This window comes from Melanerpes formicivorus, unplaced genomic scaffold, assembly GCF_026170545.1.
Source record: "Melanerpes formicivorus ecotype bairdi unplaced genomic scaffold, bMelFor1.0.p_v2 SCAF_38, whole genome shotgun sequence".
NCBI classification, from domain to species: domain Eukaryota; kingdom Metazoa; phylum Chordata; class Aves; order Piciformes; family Picidae; genus Melanerpes; species Melanerpes formicivorus.
In genome coordinates, this window is record NW_027142390.1 from 7,129,071 (window position 1) to 7,149,436 (window position 20,366).

Below are 20,366 nucleotides of genomic sequence, written 5' to 3' on the forward strand. Positions count from 1 at the left end.
TTGAGCAAGAGGATTGACCTGCTCCCATGCTCCAGAGGAAGCAAAAAGCATTCCTTGTTGCATGACCTTAATATGAAAACAAGGTCCAGTAAAGCTGTGATTGATTCTGGCTTGCATTTGTTACAAGGGATGTATATTTAGAGGTTATCCCCTCACCCTTCAAATCCAGTACTGACTAGTGTTTAGTTGCATCTTCTGTTCAATGGCTGAGCAGAGGTAGTTGTCCCTGTAGTGCTATTCAAAAGCCTGATATGCCCACTCAGGCATCACAGTGTACACAACCAGTAAGCTACAATATGATGCCTCTTTTGCTCCAAGCATGCTGTAGTCTATTCTCTGGCACACAAATGCCCTTTTCCTTCTTTTCCTTCTTTCTTTTTTTATGTTTTAGTCTCTAGACATCTACTGAGAAATTGCTTTCAGACCTTGGGTATGAAAAGGAAAGGAATCCATACACCCTGCATGAACAAGTCTCTTGTGAGAACACTGGCAAATTATTTGATAGTAACAAAATGTCATTATCTTAGTTGCATAGTGCAAGATGGAACATTTTTGTGGCCAGTTTTGTTTGAGGAAAATAAGGACCAAAATTATTTCACAGTGAAAGTGTCTCCAGCTGAGCAAAACCCTTGAGTACATTCTTCATTTTAAGCACATTAATAGCTGCAGAGCACTTTGGTTACTGGTTTTTATTACTATGTTAAATCCTGAGCTCCTTTCTCAGAGCTTTCACTCCTTATTTCTTCTAATCAGGCAGAACTCCCAATAATTCCATAACACACTTGAGGCGTTATGCAAGCTATTTATAGTTGCTTTCAACAGAAATAACTTGGACAAATCTATCGTGCAGAGACTTCCAAGCAGTAGCAGCAGGGTGCAACGTTCCCCCAGCAGCTTTTCTGTGAGTCTGAAACCTGAGGGGCAAATCAGGCGACTTAAAGCCTAAGTATCTGGTGTCAGTCTCATGCTGATGAATAGTCAGGTTTGCTGGCCTCTGCCCAAAATGCAGATTGTATTTGCAAAATACAGCTTGGTTTGGAATGAACAGAGAAGGTTCACCCACATAGAACATCTTCAGAAGATGATGGATGTATTTAGCTAGAACAACACACTATAAAAATAGATATCTGGTTCTTTTATTTTGGCACAGAAACAATGAGATTTGGGAAGGGGAGAAAGAGCCTGAGAAACTCTGCATCAACTGCTCCCTGCTGAGCCTAGAGGGAAGCCTGCAAAGTTCTATCTTCCTGAGCTCTCCAACCGGGGGGGTTATCTAAAAATGTTTGAGAACTTATTTCTCTTCAACCTGGGCCACTAAGGAAGTGCATTTTAGGAAGTTTTGACACTCATTTTCTCCTCATCCCCTCAGTAATCTTTGTCCTCGATGGAGTTCAAGCTGATAGGAGACATTAAATTCCTATAAGATTCCTGAACATAAGCAGCCAAGGAGAGAAGAGCCAACCTATTAAGGATGTTGTATTTATAGAATATAATGTATTCTCAGAGTGAAAAGCTGCACTGTCATGGTTTGAAAAAGGGAAGCTCCCATGGAATGCAGGTGTTTAAAAACTGTCACTCATGAGAATCTCTTGGATTCTTTTCTGGTGTTGAAACCAACTGGAAAAACTCCCTGGAAATCGCATCTCTAGAGCTGTCACCTTTGCAATAGATCTTTTGCTGGTACTTTACCACCAGTTTCAATCCATGCAGTACTAACAGTAGGAGAATGAGGATGTCTGTTTCACTGAATAACCTTTCCTCCTCCTTTACATAAATCAGTTTGGGAAGGGAAGAAAAACCCCAACACTTCCCAACATCTCCAGTTCTAATACACAAAGGACCACATAAAGATGGGGAGTGGGCAACAAGATGGTGTAGTTTGGTTCAAAGTATTTTGCCCTTTTTCAAATTCCTTTGTCATTGATGCAGTAAATCTAGCAAGGAAATGTGACTGTGGCATGGCCTTTTCAAACACTTTGGGTGTTTTATTTTTTCCCTGGCAGGCTCCTTGGGCAGTATCTGAATAAGGCTTTAGTTTGGTTGCTCGATTCCTAGTTTCAGAGTCAGCATGAATCACATGCTCAGAGCAAATTTAGACAAGCAAGTCAGTCACAGTTCACACACAAAGTTATAAAAGGTGAAAAATGTCAGAGCTGATATAAAACACATTTCAAATCTGAGTTAAAACTCATTTGAATGCTAGTTGCTTTCATACTGTCATAACTAAAAGCAGGGGGTGGTACATTTTCACTGCTTGTAATGCTGGTGCCTGTCCATTTGACTGCAAAAACCTTCAAGAGAGATCACTATAAAACCCAGTGTTGTTCTTAAGTTGATTTCACTAAGAAAGAGTCAGAGAGGGATCTAGATTGCTAACTTCAAAACAAAACTCCATAGCCATGAGGTCTGTGGTGACAGGCTGGCCTTGATGAGCACAAGCCCTATGAGGAGAGGCTGAGGGACCTGGGATTGTTTAGTCTGGAGAAGAGGAGGCTCAGGGGAGACCTAACTGCTGTTTACAACTACCTGAAGGGTGGCTGTAGCCAAGAGGGAGTTGGTCTCTTCTCTCAAGCAACCAGCACCAGAACAAGAGGGGACAGTCTCAAGTTGCACCAGGGGAAGTTTAGGCTTGAGGTGAGGAGAAAGTTCTTTACTGAGAGAGTCGTTCACCATTGGAATGGGTGGCCAAGGGAGGTGGTGGAGTCACCATCCATGGAGGTGTTCAGGAGGGGATTGGATGTGGCCCTTAGTGCCATGGTTTAGTCATGGGGTCTTGGGTGACAGGTTGGACTTGCTGATCTTTGAGGTCTCTTCCAACCTTGGTGATTCTGTAATACAGGGATCCCAGGGTCCTTGTTCATCTGCCTCACTCCAGAAGACAACCACCAGTGTTTTTGATACTATATTCTGCACAGATGGTCATACAAAATATATTGAGGATTTCTGATGTCATTCAGCTACTGGTGGTGCTTTCAGACTATCTGTATGCACCTGCCATAGGGGTGTCCATATTGAAACAGAGCAGTAAGTTAGCTAATTTAGTATCCTCCTGCTCAAGGCAAAGCAAAGCAAACTCCACAATAGACACCTACTGATGAGGATAGTAGAAAGCATTAATTATAAAATGAAAAAGATAATAACTAATTTTCTTTCATCCCCAGCCTTTGCTTGTAGGAATTAGGAATAATTACCAAAAAAAGGATAGGAACAAGAAGACAGACAGGCCATGCACTGAGCTGAGCGAGACTGTGTCTTCTGACTATAGACAAGCTAATCAGGCATTGCCTACAACTTTGCTACTAGAAAAGGATCCCAGAGGAAGTCTTTCCTTCTAATCCTTCCGTGTGACTAGATTAACTGTCTGAGCTCAAATTCAAGTCCTGGACCCTAGAACTGGTTGTCATTATTACATGCTTGCTGGTTTCCTCCTGGTATTCCATCTGCTATGGACTCAGTGCTGCTACTCAAAAGGAGACTTGGACACAGCATATAGGAAAGGTCCTCCCAGAAGCTACTCCAGTAGTCTGGACACAGTCCATACCTGCCTGGAGTGCTTAATTTCAACCAGTCTTGACACTCAAACGTTTGCAGGCCACTGCATGGCACCCATGTCACACAGTATGCCTGAAGCAGTGCTCTGTCAAACATCTCAGCAGGCAGCACAGCAGGAGCTGTTATTTTAGTCCCTGTGAACTGAAAGGAAATTTTAAAAAGCAGCTAATAATCATTTTAATTGCTTTTCTGAGATACATTCCAGGAAAATGTGACCTGAGTAAGCATGAGAAGGGAAGCTTAGTATGCAAGAAGCATCTTTTTGGGTTTCTCAAGAAAGAATAAGATGCCAGCTACAGTTCACACAGCTGTGGAGTGAGTGAACAGGATTGGTGGGACTAGGGCCCAGACTGTCTGCACTCTGATCCAAGGATCTATGTAGTGGAGTGCTAGTAGGTGCACATCTAAAGATTATACCTGCATCTACCCCAACACATTATGATGATCTTAAGATACCTTTCAAAGGCTCCCATCCCAGTGAACACTGGGATTACGACTACAGGCAGGATTCTCTTTGTTGCCTGCTATGCAAACATGGCTCCTGTGTCCTGGCTGTGCCAAATTTCTGGTGCTTGTGCCTCCATGCTGGCTCTGGTGGGTTTGCACATGTAGGCCTTGGTGGTATGCATGTCCTAAGTCTAGAACATTGCACCTGCTACTCTATCTGGGAGAGCCTTCTTAGGCTCACAACTGGTGTGTTGCACACTTGATTTATACCTGTCCTGTAGCTATCTCTTAAAGGACTTAGGCAGGCTGCTCATGGGTTCTGCACTGATGATGTTTCTAAGGTCAGAAGGAGATAATTCTTATGGGAGACATCACCAAATGCTTTTAAATCTAACCCAGCATTCAGAAATTCCACATCTACATGTTCTCTTTGTGCAGTAGACACTCTGTGAGCTGAAGTAGGGAGCTGCTCTTGTTTGGATGTAGAGGACTGATATTTTATGGGTCCAGATTGCCAACTTTTCATGGAAACATTGAATTGTTTCAGTTGGAAAAGACCTCTAAGACCACTGTGTCTAGCTGTCTACCTAAGACTGCCATGGACATTTGAAGTGCCTCATCCACACCTCTCTTAAAGAACTCCACCCAGCTGTCACTCAACAAGCTATTAGTAGTCTATTAGCTTCACTTTGAGTTCCTCCCTTCTATGAGCAACATACAGAATGGGAAATCCTAGTGGGGGGGTTGTATTATTTGTTTGTTTGGTTGATTGGTTTTTAGGTTCTGAAACCAGTCCACTTAACTAGCAAACGCTGGGACCCATGGCAAGTCTGAATCTTGGTTACAGTGTGTGCCTTCAGACCTGAGCTTGCATTCCCTGCCTCTGAGGCTGTGGAGACTGAGCATCAACTGTAGCATGCTCTGACCTGACCACAGCTGACACCACCCTGGAATGGGTTGTCCAGGGAAGTGGTCGAGGCCCCGTCCCTGGAATTGTTTAAGCCCAGGCTGGATGAGGCTCTGGCCAGCCTGATCTAGTGTGGGGTGTCCCTGCCCATGGCAGGGGGGTTGGAACTAGATGATCCTTGTGGTCCCTTCCAACCCTGAATGATACTGTGATACTGTGATCCTCTAACCATGAGCAGGAAGGGACAGGCTGTGGCACTGATGTTACAGTCTTCATTGTTTCACCAGGAAGACAGAGTCAGGCCATGTGCTTTGCATTCCACTTCGTCTTGAGAGCATTAGGAAGGTGGTGGAATCTCAGAGAAGCTTTTCTCTCTCTCATCTCCATTGGCAGACTTTCTTTTGTGCCCTCTCTACGAACGATTTGCATTTAAATGTGAAATGTACTCCGTGCATTAAAAGGAAATTCTTTAGATGCCATGAAACAATCCATATATGCAGTAATGTGTGGAAGCACATGCATACACCAAGAGCCCATTTTACTTTCCAAATTTTCTCCAACACACAATCAAGCCCACATTTTATTCCCCACTGTAATTATAATCAGCATCTTCTTCTAGGAAGATAAAAAGAGAGAAGTGGGAATCAGGAGAAGGGAAATGTTACAAGCTTTTTTCATTAGGGTTTTATGTATTTAAAGAATTTACATTTTTAACCAGTGGCAAATTTACTTCGCACTACATAAGCTCTGAGGATTCTTTGGGATAAACAGCGTGAAAGCTGTCATTTGAGAACAATAATCTACTTTCTGTTTATTGAAAGTTTGCTTTTTTGACACGGTGTTTGGTGGGCGGCTGGAAATATTTGTTCAAAATGATAATTTTTAAGCAGCTTGTTCTGGTTGGGATTGATTTGTGAGAGAGAGCTGCTTCTGGAGGGGGAAATAGAGTGAAAGGGTGCCAGTTGGGCTGGAGATTGCAACCTGGGAGTGTGTCTGCCTTCCCTGAAGCTAGGTGTGAGGGTCCAAAACCAGTGTGCCCACCACCCTGTGCAAAGGCAGGGAGGAAAATCTGTCATGAATTTGGGGAGTGGAGGGGAGGGAGCTGAAATATATGTGGAGAGAGATGGAGATCAGAACTTCAGTGTCTGTAAATCAGGTTTAAGGTCACAGATAATCTGTGGTTTTCCATAGAAATGAAGTGACTCCCAAGTGGAACTAGGGGATGACTTCATTGGTTATTAGGAGGAAGCTCCTTGGATGTTAGGAGGAAGTTTTTTACAGTGAAGGTAATGAAGTAGTGGAATAGGTTGTCCAAAGAGGTGGAGGAGGCCCCATCCCTGGAGATATAGAAGGACAAATTTGATGGGCCCCTGAGCAACCTGATGTAGTTAAAGATGTGGCTGCTTACTGCAAGGGAGCTGGGCAAGATGAATTCTGGGAGTCCATTCCAAATCAATGCATTCTATAATTCCACTTCCCATCAAATGATACTTACATCACCGCTGCTGCAAAGCCAGTCTGTACTGGATCTTCTGGGCTTTTTGGTTTGGAATACTCTTTAAATTATGCAGTCTGATATGAGCTGAGTAGAGGAGGGTGTGGGCAATTTGTCCACAGCCTTAATCTTGGATCAGGAGCATGGTAGCCACCCAGGAATTACATTTGACAGGGTAGCACAAAGTCATGCAAACCGAACCATAGGCTTTGGCCTGTGGCACTAAAGCTCTAGCCAGAGTCATCTTATAGTTGTGACTCTTTTAAGATACTGTGTAGCTCTCAGGCCTTGTCTGTGCACATATTCAAGTACCTGCTATCAGCTACAGGGCCTTAAAAATGCTAGTTGATGAAAGAGATGAACATCAGCAGATTCTAAACTGAAAAAAAAGAAGCCTCCTAACTTCTGATATGAAGCTGCCTCTTTTGTGAACAGTCACTATAAGATGCAGAGCTATGAATGTCCTAAAGTTTGCTCTAGCATAATGACTGACATAGTTCTAGCATCTATTTATCTTGCAGGTTATTTGCAGTTCTATAACTTTTCAGTCCCCTCAATTTAAGAAGGACATTGAGATGCTGGAATGTGTCCAGAGAAGAAAAAGAAGGCCAGTGAGAGGTCTCAAGCACAGGCCCTATGAGGAGAGGCTGAGGCACCTGGGATTGTTTAGCCTGGAGAAGAGGAGGCTCAGGGGAGACCTTATTGCTCTCTACAACTACCTGAAAGGTTGTAGTCAGATGGGGGTTGGCCTTTTCTCCCAGGCAACCAGTGCCAGAATGAGAGGACACACTCCAGCTGCACCAGGGGAAATTTAGACTCGAGGTGAGGAGAAAGCTCTTCACAAAAAGAGTAATTGGCCATTGCAATGTACTGCCCTGGGAGGTGGTGGAGTCCCCAGCCCTGGTGGAAGTGTTCAAGAGGAGATTGGACGTGGCACCTGAAGCCATGGTTTAGTCAGTCCTGAGGTGTTGGGTAATAAGTTGGACTTGATGATCTCTGAGGTCTTTTCCGACCTTCTTGATTCTATGAAACACTTGTATGAAACATCTGTACATCCAGGGGTGGGGACTCCACCACTGCCCTGGGGCACCCTGTTCCAGGGCTTAACAACCATTTTGGGGAAGAAATTGTTCCTCTTATCCAACCTAAACCTGCCCTCACACAAACTGAGGCCACTTCTATGACTTCTTGTGTGAGCAGTGATAGCTGGGACCACCACGATTTTTGTCCATGTTTTGTATCTTAACTGTAATACTAACATTAATCTCAACAACTATGACTTTTCACACCATCAGAGACAAAATGGAATAAAGAGCCCACTTGTCAACTCAGTGATGGCTCTTCAACAGGGCATCAGTGTCTTTGAAATGGCTCTGCATTAGGGCAGGTGCAGGATGAATTCACCAATTCTTAGTCCAAGAACAATCTGTTTTGTTGAAGACACAAATTATTTGTCCTTGCCTTCAGTCCTGACTTAAATTTGCACATCAATATCCAGTTCCAGTCCCCTACACTTACTGTGAGACTGTTGTTACTGTGGAATAGTTCTGATAAACTCCATAAAATCATTATCATGGAGTTCAAGCGTCCCTGGAGCAATCCTGTTAACTTGAAATGATTACTAACCTCTAGTGCTTCCTCCTCTAAATAAGCTTATTGTTTGCTGTCCAATTAGTTCAAGTTCTTGTGTGTTTGATTTTGGACACTGAGTTGTGCTAATTCTTTCTTTCACAGATCTCTGATTGGCAGGTAAACATAGTACACAACTGTTACACATGGTGGTTATTGAGAGAGGCTTTCCAAAAGTCACAAGCAGAGATTGCAACTGCTGTTCTGTGAGCTCAGAAGGCACATGGAGCAGCAGTTTCACTGCAAGTAGAATGTTCTGCCTAGATCTGAGAGCATCAACAAGATCTCCAGATTCTCTTTGTTTGAAACTTGTGGTTCTTCTGAAGGACCCATTGCCAGCAGTGTGCCAGAACAAGAGGACACAGTCTCAAGCTATATAGAAAGAATGACTGGCCATTGGGATGTGCTGCCCAGGGAGGTGGTGGAGTCACCACCACTGGAGGTGTTTAGGAAGAGACTGGATGGGGTGTTTGGTGCCATGGTTTAGTTGATTAGATGGTGTTGGGTGATAGGTTGGACTCGATGATCTCGGAGGTCTTTTCCAACCTGTTCTGTTCCTGTTCTGTTCCTGTTCTGTTCCTGTTCTGTTCCTGTTCTGTTCCTGTTCTGTTCCTGTTCTGTTCCTGTTCTGTTCCTGTTCTGTTCCGTTCCTATTCTTTACTCCCAAACGCCCTAGGGGAGCTCATAAATTACTTAGAAATTTTGGAAAGCAGTGACTTTCACTGCAGTAAAACCATTAATTAAATTCCGAGGTAGGGAAAACAGGGTTAACAGTGTCCTTCATTATACAAAGCATCCTTGGGAATCCAACTATCAATGCAAAAATCAGTAGCAGGATAATTCCCAGTAGGCTTAGTGCTGTTGCTAGGAAACCCTTCACATTAGCTTTAAGGCACTTGTGCTGTGATATGATTGGGATAGAAACTGGAGTTGCTGCTTTCTTTAGAAAAACTAATAATGAACATGTTGGGGGGGTTGTGGAACAGGGGTATGGAGACTGATCTAAGATGTGCTGCAGGACTGATCTGATATGTACAAGGCTTGAGAAGAAATGTAACTATCGCTGTGCTCAGCTAGCAATGTTGGTGTTTAGTCCTTGACATGTCCTCATCTGAGCAGCACTGAAAACAAGGCCACTTTGCTGTTTTCAAAAATATGTGTTCCTCAGAGGAAAATTGTTAGTAATTTATGCTTTTATTCCTCACAGACTGATGCACCCTAGATGCCATGCAATCATAGCTAGATGTGTTCCTCATGGAGAAGATTATTCCAAACAGATTTTGCTAGGTGACAGTAAAACTGATTTAGCTCTGGGTGCAGCAACTTGTGCTAGTTTCATGAAGTGTGTGCTGTAGGCAATGTAATGACAGCAGCCTACCCTGCACTTGCATATGGGTAGCATGTTGCTCTTAACATCTAATGGAACTTTGGAAGGGTAAAGCTGAAGGTTAAGTTGAGTAATAGCCCTTTTCCTTCATCTTTTTAATATCTCATACTTGTTTTTCTCACATTTCTTTTCTGAGGCAGTCTTACCTGAGTTTTAGAGCTGGGGGTGTATTTTACTGCAGTTGTCAAGCCTTTAAAAATGTCATCCTCAGCTAGTTAGAAAAGCTCTGTGAACTGTTGTCTTGGAACAGTAATAAAATAGGTTTCCTGCTGCAACATAATAGAGAAGATTGAATGTCAGCCTTTGGGTCTGCATGGTGAAACCTCAGATCCACAGACAAACCATGAGTTGTAAATTACAAGTAACAGCACCTGGGAATACTTCAGATATTCTCTTCTTCATCCTTTTGACCTCAGGTCTTTAAACTCCACACTATTTGCTACATCTCACCCTTTTATTGGAAAACATAAAATGTTTTACAAATGTGATTGAAAATCATTGTTTCAGTGGATAAGCCCAAGCTACTTGTGAACTCCCTTCCTCTGCAGCAATGCCTCCCACAATGGAACCCACCTGCCATGGGCAGGGACACCCCACACTAGATCAGGCTGGACAGAGCCTCATCCAGCCTGCCCTTAAACACCTCCAGGGATGGGGCCTCAACCACCTCCCTGGACAACCCATTCCAGGGTTTCACCACTCTCATGGGGAAGAACTTCCTCCTCACATCCAGCCTGAATCTCCCCACCTCCGGCTTCATTCCATTCCCTCCAGTCCCATTACTACCTGATATCCTGAGAAGTCCCTCCCCAGCTTTCTTGTGGGCTCCCTTCAGATACTGGAAGGCCACAATGAGGTCACCTGGGAGCCTTCTCTTCTCCAGACTGAACAGCCCCAACTCCTTCAGTCTGTCCTCATAGGAGAGGTGCTCCAGCCCTCTGCTCATCCTCATTCCCTACCTGGTGATTCATGAATTGAAAATAATCACAGGAGGCAGTCATAACATCAGATGACATTAAAATGACCCATGATGGTTGAACTTGGTAATCTTACAGGTCTTTTGCAACCAAAACAATTCTATCAGTCTATGATTCTGTGCAATCAACCTAAGAAACCAATTGGAAGCTCTTCCTGACTGTGCTTTAATTATTACTTTTTAAAGAAAGCACAATTAAAGGAGCAGCTAAGTTTCTTTTTGCATTATAGGTGGTGCTTTGGGGTTAGGGCTGGTGAGTCTTTGGAATTGCTTTGCCAAGAGGCTGTGACATGGGTCCACAGCCAGCTTACTGCTAAGGGTCTCTAGTGAGATTGCCAACATGATATCTGCTGAGATGATTTGCAATTACATGCCAATAGAGGCTTGCTCCTGACTGAACCAGATCTGTCCCTTGAATGCTGGAGAATGGCTGGATTTGAAGATTGTAAAGGTTTTTTTCAACCTAAACCATTCTCTATCTTTTGCTGTAATGAACTTAATAGTCGCTGGAAACCTAAGTTAGAACTGAAGCTCTAAGATTGTAATAAAACCCTGCAGTCATCCCATCTTCTGTGACCTTAAGTCTTCATTCCAATTCCTTTAAAAAAGAGTAAGAATTCTTCCAAGAGTCATAAAGTTGTGCTTCAACCACAGAAACTCATGAGTGTCAGACCGCTAATAGAGCAGACCCAGCTCTGTCTCTGTCGTGAACCTGATTCTTCTCTTAGGCAGCTAAATTTCAGTGTTTCCTGATCTTGCTTTGTCACCCCTGAGAAAGAAACAATCCCTTTGTCAGTGGATTACTGTTAGCTGATTTATGCTGCTCTTCCCAACAGGTCACACTCCAAAACAGCACAGCTGTAAGGCTTCACTGGGAGGGTCATTAAATATTTCTGTTTGATAGAAGCATTGTTGGGTAGCAAGGTTTAATGTTAGTTCCCTGACCTTCACCACTTTTCTTCTGCCCTTTATTGCACCAGACAATTCCCCTAGTAGCACATGGAGGCCCAGCTATGCCCTTGGCATTCCTTGTCCATGGCTCAGCCTCTAACAGGGGAGTGACACTGTTTTTGACAGCTTTGCCCTGTAGGTTTTTTTTTCCCCTGTGGACTATATTTGTACACTCTAGTCTGTAAGCCACAAGAAGTATTTGCAACATGAAATTCTCCTTGGCTTTTTCATGTAACAGAAAAATTAGCAGAAGTCTCTGTTCTGTAATTTGACATAAAGACTGAGTGTCCCCCACCAAAGAGCCGGACAAGTAAATGCTCCAACCACAAACACTTTGGCTCAGGGACACAGACTGCACTGTGCTTTGTATTTTACACATAGCACAGCATTCTGTCATGTAATGAGTAGTGTTGGCTCAAGCAATCCTGCAGGCCATCATGATGTACTGTAAAATGCCATGGCAAATGCCAGTGACACTGCTGTCAAAGGTTCAGTGGTGCTATGCTTTCCAAATGGGACGCTCTACTACGCACAGCAGATTTGGAATGAGGTGGGACGTGGAGTCCTGTGTGAAATGAAAATAGACTCCTGTGTATCCTCACATAACTGAAGGTATCATAGTATCAGTCAGGGTTGGAAGGGACCACAAGGATCATCTAGTTCCAACCCCCCTGCCATGGGCAGGGACATCCCACACTAGATCAGCCTGGCCAGAGCCTCATCCAGCCTGGTCTTAAACACTTCCAGGGACGGGGCCTCGACCACCTCCCTGGACAACCCATTCCAGGGTTTCACCACTCTGGAATGGGTTGTCCAGGGAGGTACCAGCATAGAAGAAATTTTAAATAAAAGACAATAGACCAGTACTGAAAAACCTTGCTAGAGTTTCATATAAGTAAACCTGCTGCTCAGAGAAACTTGTAGAATTTAAGTTTGAAGTAGTTCTTTGGGCATCTCTGCTGACTGAAAGGGGTGTGCCCTCAAGTATCTCCAGCTTTAAGATAACATGAGATAGCTGGAACTGCTGAAATCTATGCACTGCTGGGCTGCCCAGAGACCACCTCTCATTTCTACAGCATAGCCAAGCACAGAACAATAGGACATCCTGAGAGATACTCTCCAGGTTTTATGGGGACTCGTTATTAATAGGTTTGAATGTGGAAATGACACGGCCAGGAACTGAAGTCATGAGCCATGCAACTACAACACATAAGGCATTTTTCCCAAACCTTGAAACAGCTATGCTGAAACAGCAGGATAGCTGATAATGCCTCTCACTGGTTGATTTAAGCCAAGGTTTTATCATGTTATTCAGAATGAAACCCAAATCAATAGAATTTGTCTCAATGTATGACTGGAGGGGCATGAGCTGAATGGGATTGAGTTTGTTTTTAAGCTACCTTCATACACTGCACAGACAATTTTCTCACTTCTACATAGCGTTTCTAATTTGTTCCCACCAAATCCCTCTTTGTTCTGCACCTTCACCCATGTCCTACACTGAAGTCCAGCCTGAAACTACTGTGCACCTCCATTTGAACTATAAAACTACAGACTAGAGCCCTTTCCTCTTCTCTGCAAGTAGAGTCCTCCCAAAGAAGCCATACACACCAGTGTGCCTTGTGACTTCAGAGCTTCCCACACAGAAATACTTAAGGTAAAAAACACAAAGATGACAGGCAGATGCAGGGGAAATTCATCTACAGTGAATTACTAGGCACACAGAGCACTTTTCCAAAAGTCTCTATTCCAGAGGAGGAGTAGCGAGGTTGACTCTGGAAGCTGAGTGAACAAACCAAGCTGGAGAGAATAAATTCAGGAGTTAGAGTGGCAAAAGAAGTATGAGGGAAGCGAGCTATGAAAGGAAAAGTGGATTTGCTTTAAATTGGCTTGAAGATTAAATCAATCTTAACCTATGAGCTATACAATGTTTGTGATGTATGAAATTTGCCAGGTCATGTTTTGAGGTCTGGTCTCTGATTTTTTTTCCAGCAACCTAAGAGAGAGCCAGACTCTGCATCAATTGCTGAGCAGCACCCAGGGAAAGAAAACTCTACCCACTTCTCCAGTAGTAATTGAAAATGTTTCTGTATCTCCAAGTATTTCCTTTGGGTATTAAAAAGAGAAATAAATCCAGAAATAATAAAACCTTTCCCTGTTTTGCTCCTGTTCCTGTCCAGAGGTAGCTTATATCAGCTGAGCTCTGCCCTGTTTCGCTCTTGGTGAAGCGCAAAAGAGCGCTACCGTTGCCATCAACATTTACCAGCTCCTATGCTTAGTTGACCAGAGCTTAAAAGAAGATCAAGCCAAGCTTCTTCACACTGCAACTAAGCCTGCATTAGCAAGCTGACTGCAAAATTTAAGGGAAAATGTTAATATGAAACTCACAGTCGAGATAGCAAAGAATATTAGAGATGACATGTTGGCCATGAGCTCTGCTTTGGGCTCTGGGGAAAAAAAATAGAACAAGGTTAGTTCTAACCTTGAAATTAACCTTTTTCTATTTTTTCTTCAGCCAGAAGAAGACCTACAGGCCAAGATGTCGCCTCTAATATTTTGTGTGGATTTCAAACATATACTTTGACCCTGTTTCATGGTTTAGTCTCTGGAGTTATCCAATATAAAGTGGCCACTGTGCTGATTAGTCTGTTTGACTGGGACTAGGGAAAAGAGTAAATATTATTTGTGGGCTGCTGTAGAATTCTTGCTTTGTTTCAGCTGAAACTAATTCATTTGTCTAGTATTCACCATGCTGGTTTTTCTCCTGTGGCCCTACTATTTAATTTATTATTTATGTATTTTTTTCCCCCCTGGCTGTTTGTTCCTTGTCATTTGCAGTAATCTGATTTCATTTGTTCAGCTCTTGGCATAGTATTCTAATAGAGTCAGCTGCTGCAATGAATATGTGGAATTTCTGCAATCTGACTAAATATCAATAGACTATTGAACTTTTATATTATGCATACTTGTAATCAACTCAACTGCTTGAGAATTTGCCCATCTATGCATTTAGAGGTGGAAAAAATAGTCTGTCTTCATGTAATTAAAGTCTATATCATGATACTTATGCACAAAAGGGCCAAATTTGGGTTTTGCAGGCAAGTTTAATTGCAGCACTTCCTCTTTGTTTAGTGCTTGACTTTGCAACCTGAAAGTAATTAGCAATGTAATTTTTTTTTATTCATACTATCCACAGAAAATTGAGATGCAGAATTGTCTGTGGCCACAGTTCCTAGCTGATGAAGTAGCATTAATCAGTAAGGCACATAGCTATTAAAGGTGGAGTAAAGTTGGAGAAGGAGAAGCTACTGAGCTTTCTCAGTGTGAGCTTTGTATCAGGGTAGCAATCGTGAGGAGACAAGACCAGCAGCCTGAGGGAGAAGAGCTGATAGCACCTGCAGGCATAAAGAGTCTGGAGTTACTAAGGAGAAGCTGCCAGATCTCTGAGTGGTCACCAACAGCCATCCTTTTGCCTCTGGATGTCTCAGCTTTCCAGTCATTGCAGCATTGGTAGGATTAGCATCAAACACCTCTGCAACATTTAGTGTCCAAAGAAATAAAATAACACAAAGTTAAGTAACATCAAGCATTGGAACAGGCTGCCTAGGGAGGTGGTGGAGTCACTATCCCTGCAGCTGTTCATACAATGTGTGGATGTGGCACTCTAGGACATGATTTAGTGACCATGGTGGTCTTAGGCCAAAGGTTGGATCTGATGATCTTAAGGGTCTTTTCCAACAAAAACAATTCTAGGATTCTATGCTAGAACAAAGCAGGAACTGAGGAAGCATAAGTCTGGGGAGAGAGACAAGTAAGGAGAAAGAGAAGGTAGTGTCAATGAGGTCAGCTCCTACTCAAAAAGTTCTGTGGTTAGTCATACTTTGCTTCAAGCTCTGGTACTGTTACCTTAAATGCTTGCTCTTCATCTGATTTTAATTGTGAGCCACTGAGCACAAAGGCTGTTTCATGCTGTGTATTCAGTGCTTCAGAACCCTGAGACAAAATCACTTCTCTTAAACTTGCACATGCAAGAAAGAAAAAGAAAGTCAGATTGAGGCAGGTATGACAGAGATGTGGAATCTGCTGGAAAGATAGAAATGGATCTGTTCCTGAATGATATAGTCAGAAGCACAACATGAAGTTTTGAGATTAGGAGTTTTCTTGTGACATCAGAAAGCTGCAGGCTAGCTTCAAATTGTAGAATTCTACCAGCTGGGTATCAATTAGATGCTAAGACAGGAATTAAATTACCAGATGCAAGCTGAATTGGCTCCTTGGAGTTGAAATTGAATGACTGGAGTGAAAGGAAGTAGCTGGAGAAATCATAAGCAACGTGGAAGACAAGATCAATGTTAATCAAAATATGACATCTATGTCAAAAACTAACTTGGTTAATATGGGGTCGGAGTGGCTAAAAATAAAGAGGCACTTGGAGGGAGTGTTTGCCACTGTTGGAATAGGAATGATCAGAGCTGTAGCTGAAGAAGGATAATTGTTCTGGAACTGGGCCACTTCAAATAGGAATTTTAAATTTCAGGAATTATAAAAGACAAATTGCAGAAGAGACTTAACTTTTGGATGTGTATCATTTGCTGCTAATACTAGTCTGGGAACACTTGAGTACAGCAGTGGTAGAGCTGCAGACATATAGGGCTTTGTGCATCGGAGGGTGTGAATTCCTTCTTTCCACACACCTCCTATTTTCTTCACAAAGACCCAAGTACAAAGGCATCAGCACAGACAATGCCCAAACTCCTAAATGAGCAGAATAGAATAGAATTAACCAGGTTGGAAAAGACCTCCAAGATCATCGAGTCCAACCTATCATCCAACACTATCTAATCAAGCACCCCATCCAGTCTCTTCCTAAACACCCCCAGTGATGGTGACTCCACCACCTCCCTGGGCAGCACATTCCAATGGGCAATCTCTCTTTCTATGAAGAACTTTTTCCTAACATCCAGCCTAAACCTCCCCTGGTGCACTTGAGACTGTGTCCTCTTGTTCTGGTGCTGGTTGCCTGGGAGAAGAGACCAGTCTTCACCTGGCTACAACCTCCCTTCAGGGAGTTGTAGAGAGCAAGATCTCCCCTGAGCCTCCTCTTCTCCAGGCTAAGCAACCCCAGCTCCCTCAGCCTCTCCTCACAGGGCTGTGCTCCAAACCCCTCTCCAGCTTTGTTGCCCTTCTCTGGACATGTTCGAGCAAGTCAACCTCCTTCCTAAACTGAGGGGCCCAGAACTGGACACAGGACTCGAGGTGTGGCCTAACCAGTGCTGAGCACAGGGCACAATGACTTCCCTGCTCCTGCTGGCCACACTGTTCCTGATGCAGGCCAGGATGCCATTGGCCTTCTTGGCTGCCTGGGCATACTGCTGGCTCATGTTCAGCCTACTGTCAACCAGTACTCCTAGGTCCATTTCTGCCTGGGAATATGCAGAGATCCCACACAGCACTGACCTGTGGTACTGCAGCTCTAAGCACTTGACAGAGTTGTTGGTTTTTTTTTCAGTGGAGGGTTCAGAAGCAGGGTAATTTCTGAGAAGTAAATCCTCCTTACCAGATTATTTCACTTGATTAGCATCTATTAGTGGTTAGTTGCATCAATGGTTCAACTGTTTCCTGCCTTTCAGTGTGATAACCTCTATTTAAAATTCTTGAGGCCAGGAAGGTGTGACCAGCTTCTGCAGTGTCTGACACACTCCCTCTTTTCCTCTTATTTCATGCTCTACTTTGTTTTCTAATTTGGTTCTGCCACGAGGAGCCACTTCCTCCTTGTGATAGGGAAGCTGTAATGATAATTGTCTTTTACAAAGCAATTCAAGGTAACTAATCAGAATAATGAAAGCAGCAGCTGCAGCTTCTAATGAAGTCAGAAACTGCCAACCTCACAGTGATCACTGTCTTAAAGAAGAAAAAAATCTGGTATGTTATCCACATGTGTGCAGAATGGGCCCTACCTTCTTCACATCTTTGAAGGAGATGCTTTGGACTTCAATCATTTGCTGCTTGTCACACCAAAGGGTTTGAATTTAGTATTTGCAGAACTGTACCTGTTGTCTGACATCTTTGCACTAAAGCACCATCCTTCATGCAGGGGACCATGTGCTCTGCCAAATGGTAGTTTTATCCTCAGAGGCTCATGGAGAAGTGTGCAACTTTCAGGCTAATTACCTAAACCATCATGAACACCAAACTCATTTAGGGCATGCCTGAAAAGCTGATAAGGGATCAATTTCTTGAGTGGAATTACTGGTCAGGAAGGTAGGAATGAAAACAGACTGAAAAGTAAAATTGGGAGCTGTTATATCTTTGTATTCTGGCTTTAGAAGTGGAATGGTGTTGATAGTAGCATCAAAGCGTCCTCGGGCTTGTTAAGAATCCCAGCTGCACTTAGATCTTGGGCCTTGTGTTAACATGGAGGGGGTTTATAAGGAAGATAGGGACAGTCTTTTTGGCAGGACCTGTTGTGACAGAACCAGGGGTGATGGTCTTAAGCTAAAAGTGAGACTCAGACTAGAAAAAAAGAAGCAATTTTTTACACTGAGAGGTGTGAGACCCTGGCCCAGGTTGTCCAAAGAGGTGGTAGATGCCCCACCCCTGGAACCATTCCACATCAGGTTGTTTGGGGCTCTAAGCTGAAGATGTCCCTGCTGAATGCAGGTGGTTAGACCGGATGACCTTTAAAAGGCACTTCCAACCCCAAGAAATCTATGACTCTATAACTTTGTTTCATTTTAAGAGCTCTCCCCACATGTTGCCAACCAGCTTTCCTGTACCTCATGAAAGCCTCACAGGTTTGAAATGTGACTTATTTGCATTTCAGAAATGTGAATCATGGTATCTCCTGAGCACTGGAGCAGGCTAGGGGACCACAGAAAGAATCCCCAACACTGTAGTCCCAAAATACAACTGTTAGTTGGTAAATCTTCATTGGAAGTTTCCTTATGATCAGCAGGCCTGCAGAACTGTTGCTCTTGCAGGTAGAATTTGATTCTTCTCTCAGCAGCTCTTTTTCTGCTCTCTGTATGAGGCTTGTTTCCACATGTGGCAGGAATATGGAAATTCAGTATCTTAGTTTTCTAGAATGGTTTGTCTTGGAAGGGATCTTAAAGGTCATCTAGTTCCAACCTTCCAACCCTCTTGTCATGGGTTGTCAGGGACACCTTTCACTGGACAAGCTTGCTCAAGGCCAGCCTGACCTTGAATATTTCCAGTGAAGGGACATCCAGATCTTCCACAGGCAACCTGTGCCAGTCCATCACCACCCTCATTGTCAAGAATTTCTTCCTAATCCAACCTGGTTTATTCTATGCTATGCTCTCTCCAGTCTAAATCTCTCAAAGCCATTGCCCCTTGTTCTACTGCTACAAACCCTTATAAAAAGTCCTCACTGTCAAGAATTTCTTCCTAATCCAACCTGGTTTATTCTATGCTATGCTATCTCCAGTCTAAATCTCTCAAAGCCATTGCCCCTTGTTCTACTACTACAAACCCTTATAAAAAGTCCCTCCCCAGCTTTCTTGTAGTCCTCTTCAGATATCGGAAGGCCACTCTAAGGTTTCACCACAGTCTTCTCTGCTCCAGTCTGAACCACCCCAACTCTTGCAGGCTGTGCCCATGGGGGAGGTGCTCCAGCCCACTGATCATCTTTGTGGCCTCTTCTGGACCTGTTCCAGCAGTTTGATGTCTTTTTTTATGCTGAGGGTCCCAGAACTGGATACAGTACTCCAGGTAGGTTCTTGTGAGAGCAGAGTACAGGGGGAGAATCACCTCTCTTGTCCTGCTGGTCACGCTTCTTTTGATGCATCCCAGGATATGGTTGGCCTTCCATTTGTGTCTTACCAGATGTCCAATTTACAGCCCAGATCACTGTCATAAATACTTTATCTGTGGGATATGCATTGGGCCCTGCCCTTCTGAATACTGCAGAATAGGATGCTCGTCCAAATGGTTGCAAATAGAGATGTTTGCCTGCTCCAGTGGATGTTGCTTCTTGTATTGCCTTGTGATGATGAATTTTCTTTGAAATCCTAAATGAGGCTCTTTCCAGTGTAAACAATCTGTCTTTAGCTGGAGGTACATGCAAAAATGCTTTGAGGAAGTTCCTACTGTTCTTGCAGTACCATGCTGAGAATATTTTGTGCTGTTCCCAGCAGATCTTGCTATTATTTCTGTAAATATTTGCTCTAAGGAATAGCAAACAACATTTTGGAAGACTGTAAAAGCATTATTCAAAATCATGGTTAATATTCAAGGAATGTTCTCCTGAGTCTATCTACTCTCCCTTGGCTTCTCTTTATTTCTTTCTGGCAGAACTGTGTGAATCTCAAATCAGTTTCTGTATCACAAATTGTAACAGGTGTACAAATGCCCCTACAAGCATATCTCTGTTTGTATAGTAGCAGCTGTATCTAAGGATGAAAAGCTCTGTTAGCTGCCATACATGAACAGAGGAAAGTACTTTTCCTAGAGAATGTGCAATGTAATAACTAAAAGTAACATAATTATGATTGCCTGATAAAATAATGTGATTAGGCAGCAATCAAGAGACAAAGTGATCTCCATTTTCAAGCTGAAGAATGAGAAGTAGCTTGCACCAGTGCTCTGGCAGACCAGTGGTCAAGTGGTCTTTGAGTAAGTCCTCTGATGGCCATACCTGTTAGCATTAGGACACTTCTTTCTGTATTCTTTCTGTGGCAGGCACATATTGCAAGTGTGTGGGGGGGAAAGTAATCTAATGCATTCTATACAGCCACCCTGTAACAGAAGAGATCACAGAATGCCAGGCTGGAAGGAACTATTTGGTCCAACCTTTCTAGGTAATAGTAGAGTTGAAATTAAGTGAACCAGCACCCGGCGTCTTAAAACTGTGCAATGCAGGGAATCCACCACTTCCCTTGGAAGATGATTCCAAGGTCTAACTGTTCTCATGGTGAATTTTTTTCCTCTGGCGTCCAATTGCAGTCTCCCCAGGAATAACTTGTCCCCATTACCCCTTGTCTTTTCCATGTGGCTCTTTGCA

The 20,366-nt window shown here is 43.3% G+C and overlaps 1 long non-coding RNA gene across 1 annotated transcript in view; it reads left to right on the top strand.

Annotated features, from left to right (window-relative positions):
• Positions 1-13,386, top strand: part of LOC137450988 (uncharacterized) — a 35,101-nt gene extending 21,715 nt beyond the window's left edge. The window contains exons 2-3 of the long non-coding RNA XR_010989693.1: positions 8,136-8,150; positions 13,337-13,386. This is a non-coding gene — a long non-coding RNA (uncharacterized lncRNA). The remainder of the gene's footprint in view (positions 1-8,135; positions 8,151-13,336) is intronic.
• The last annotated feature ends 6,980 nt before the right edge of the window (positions 13,387-20,366 follow it).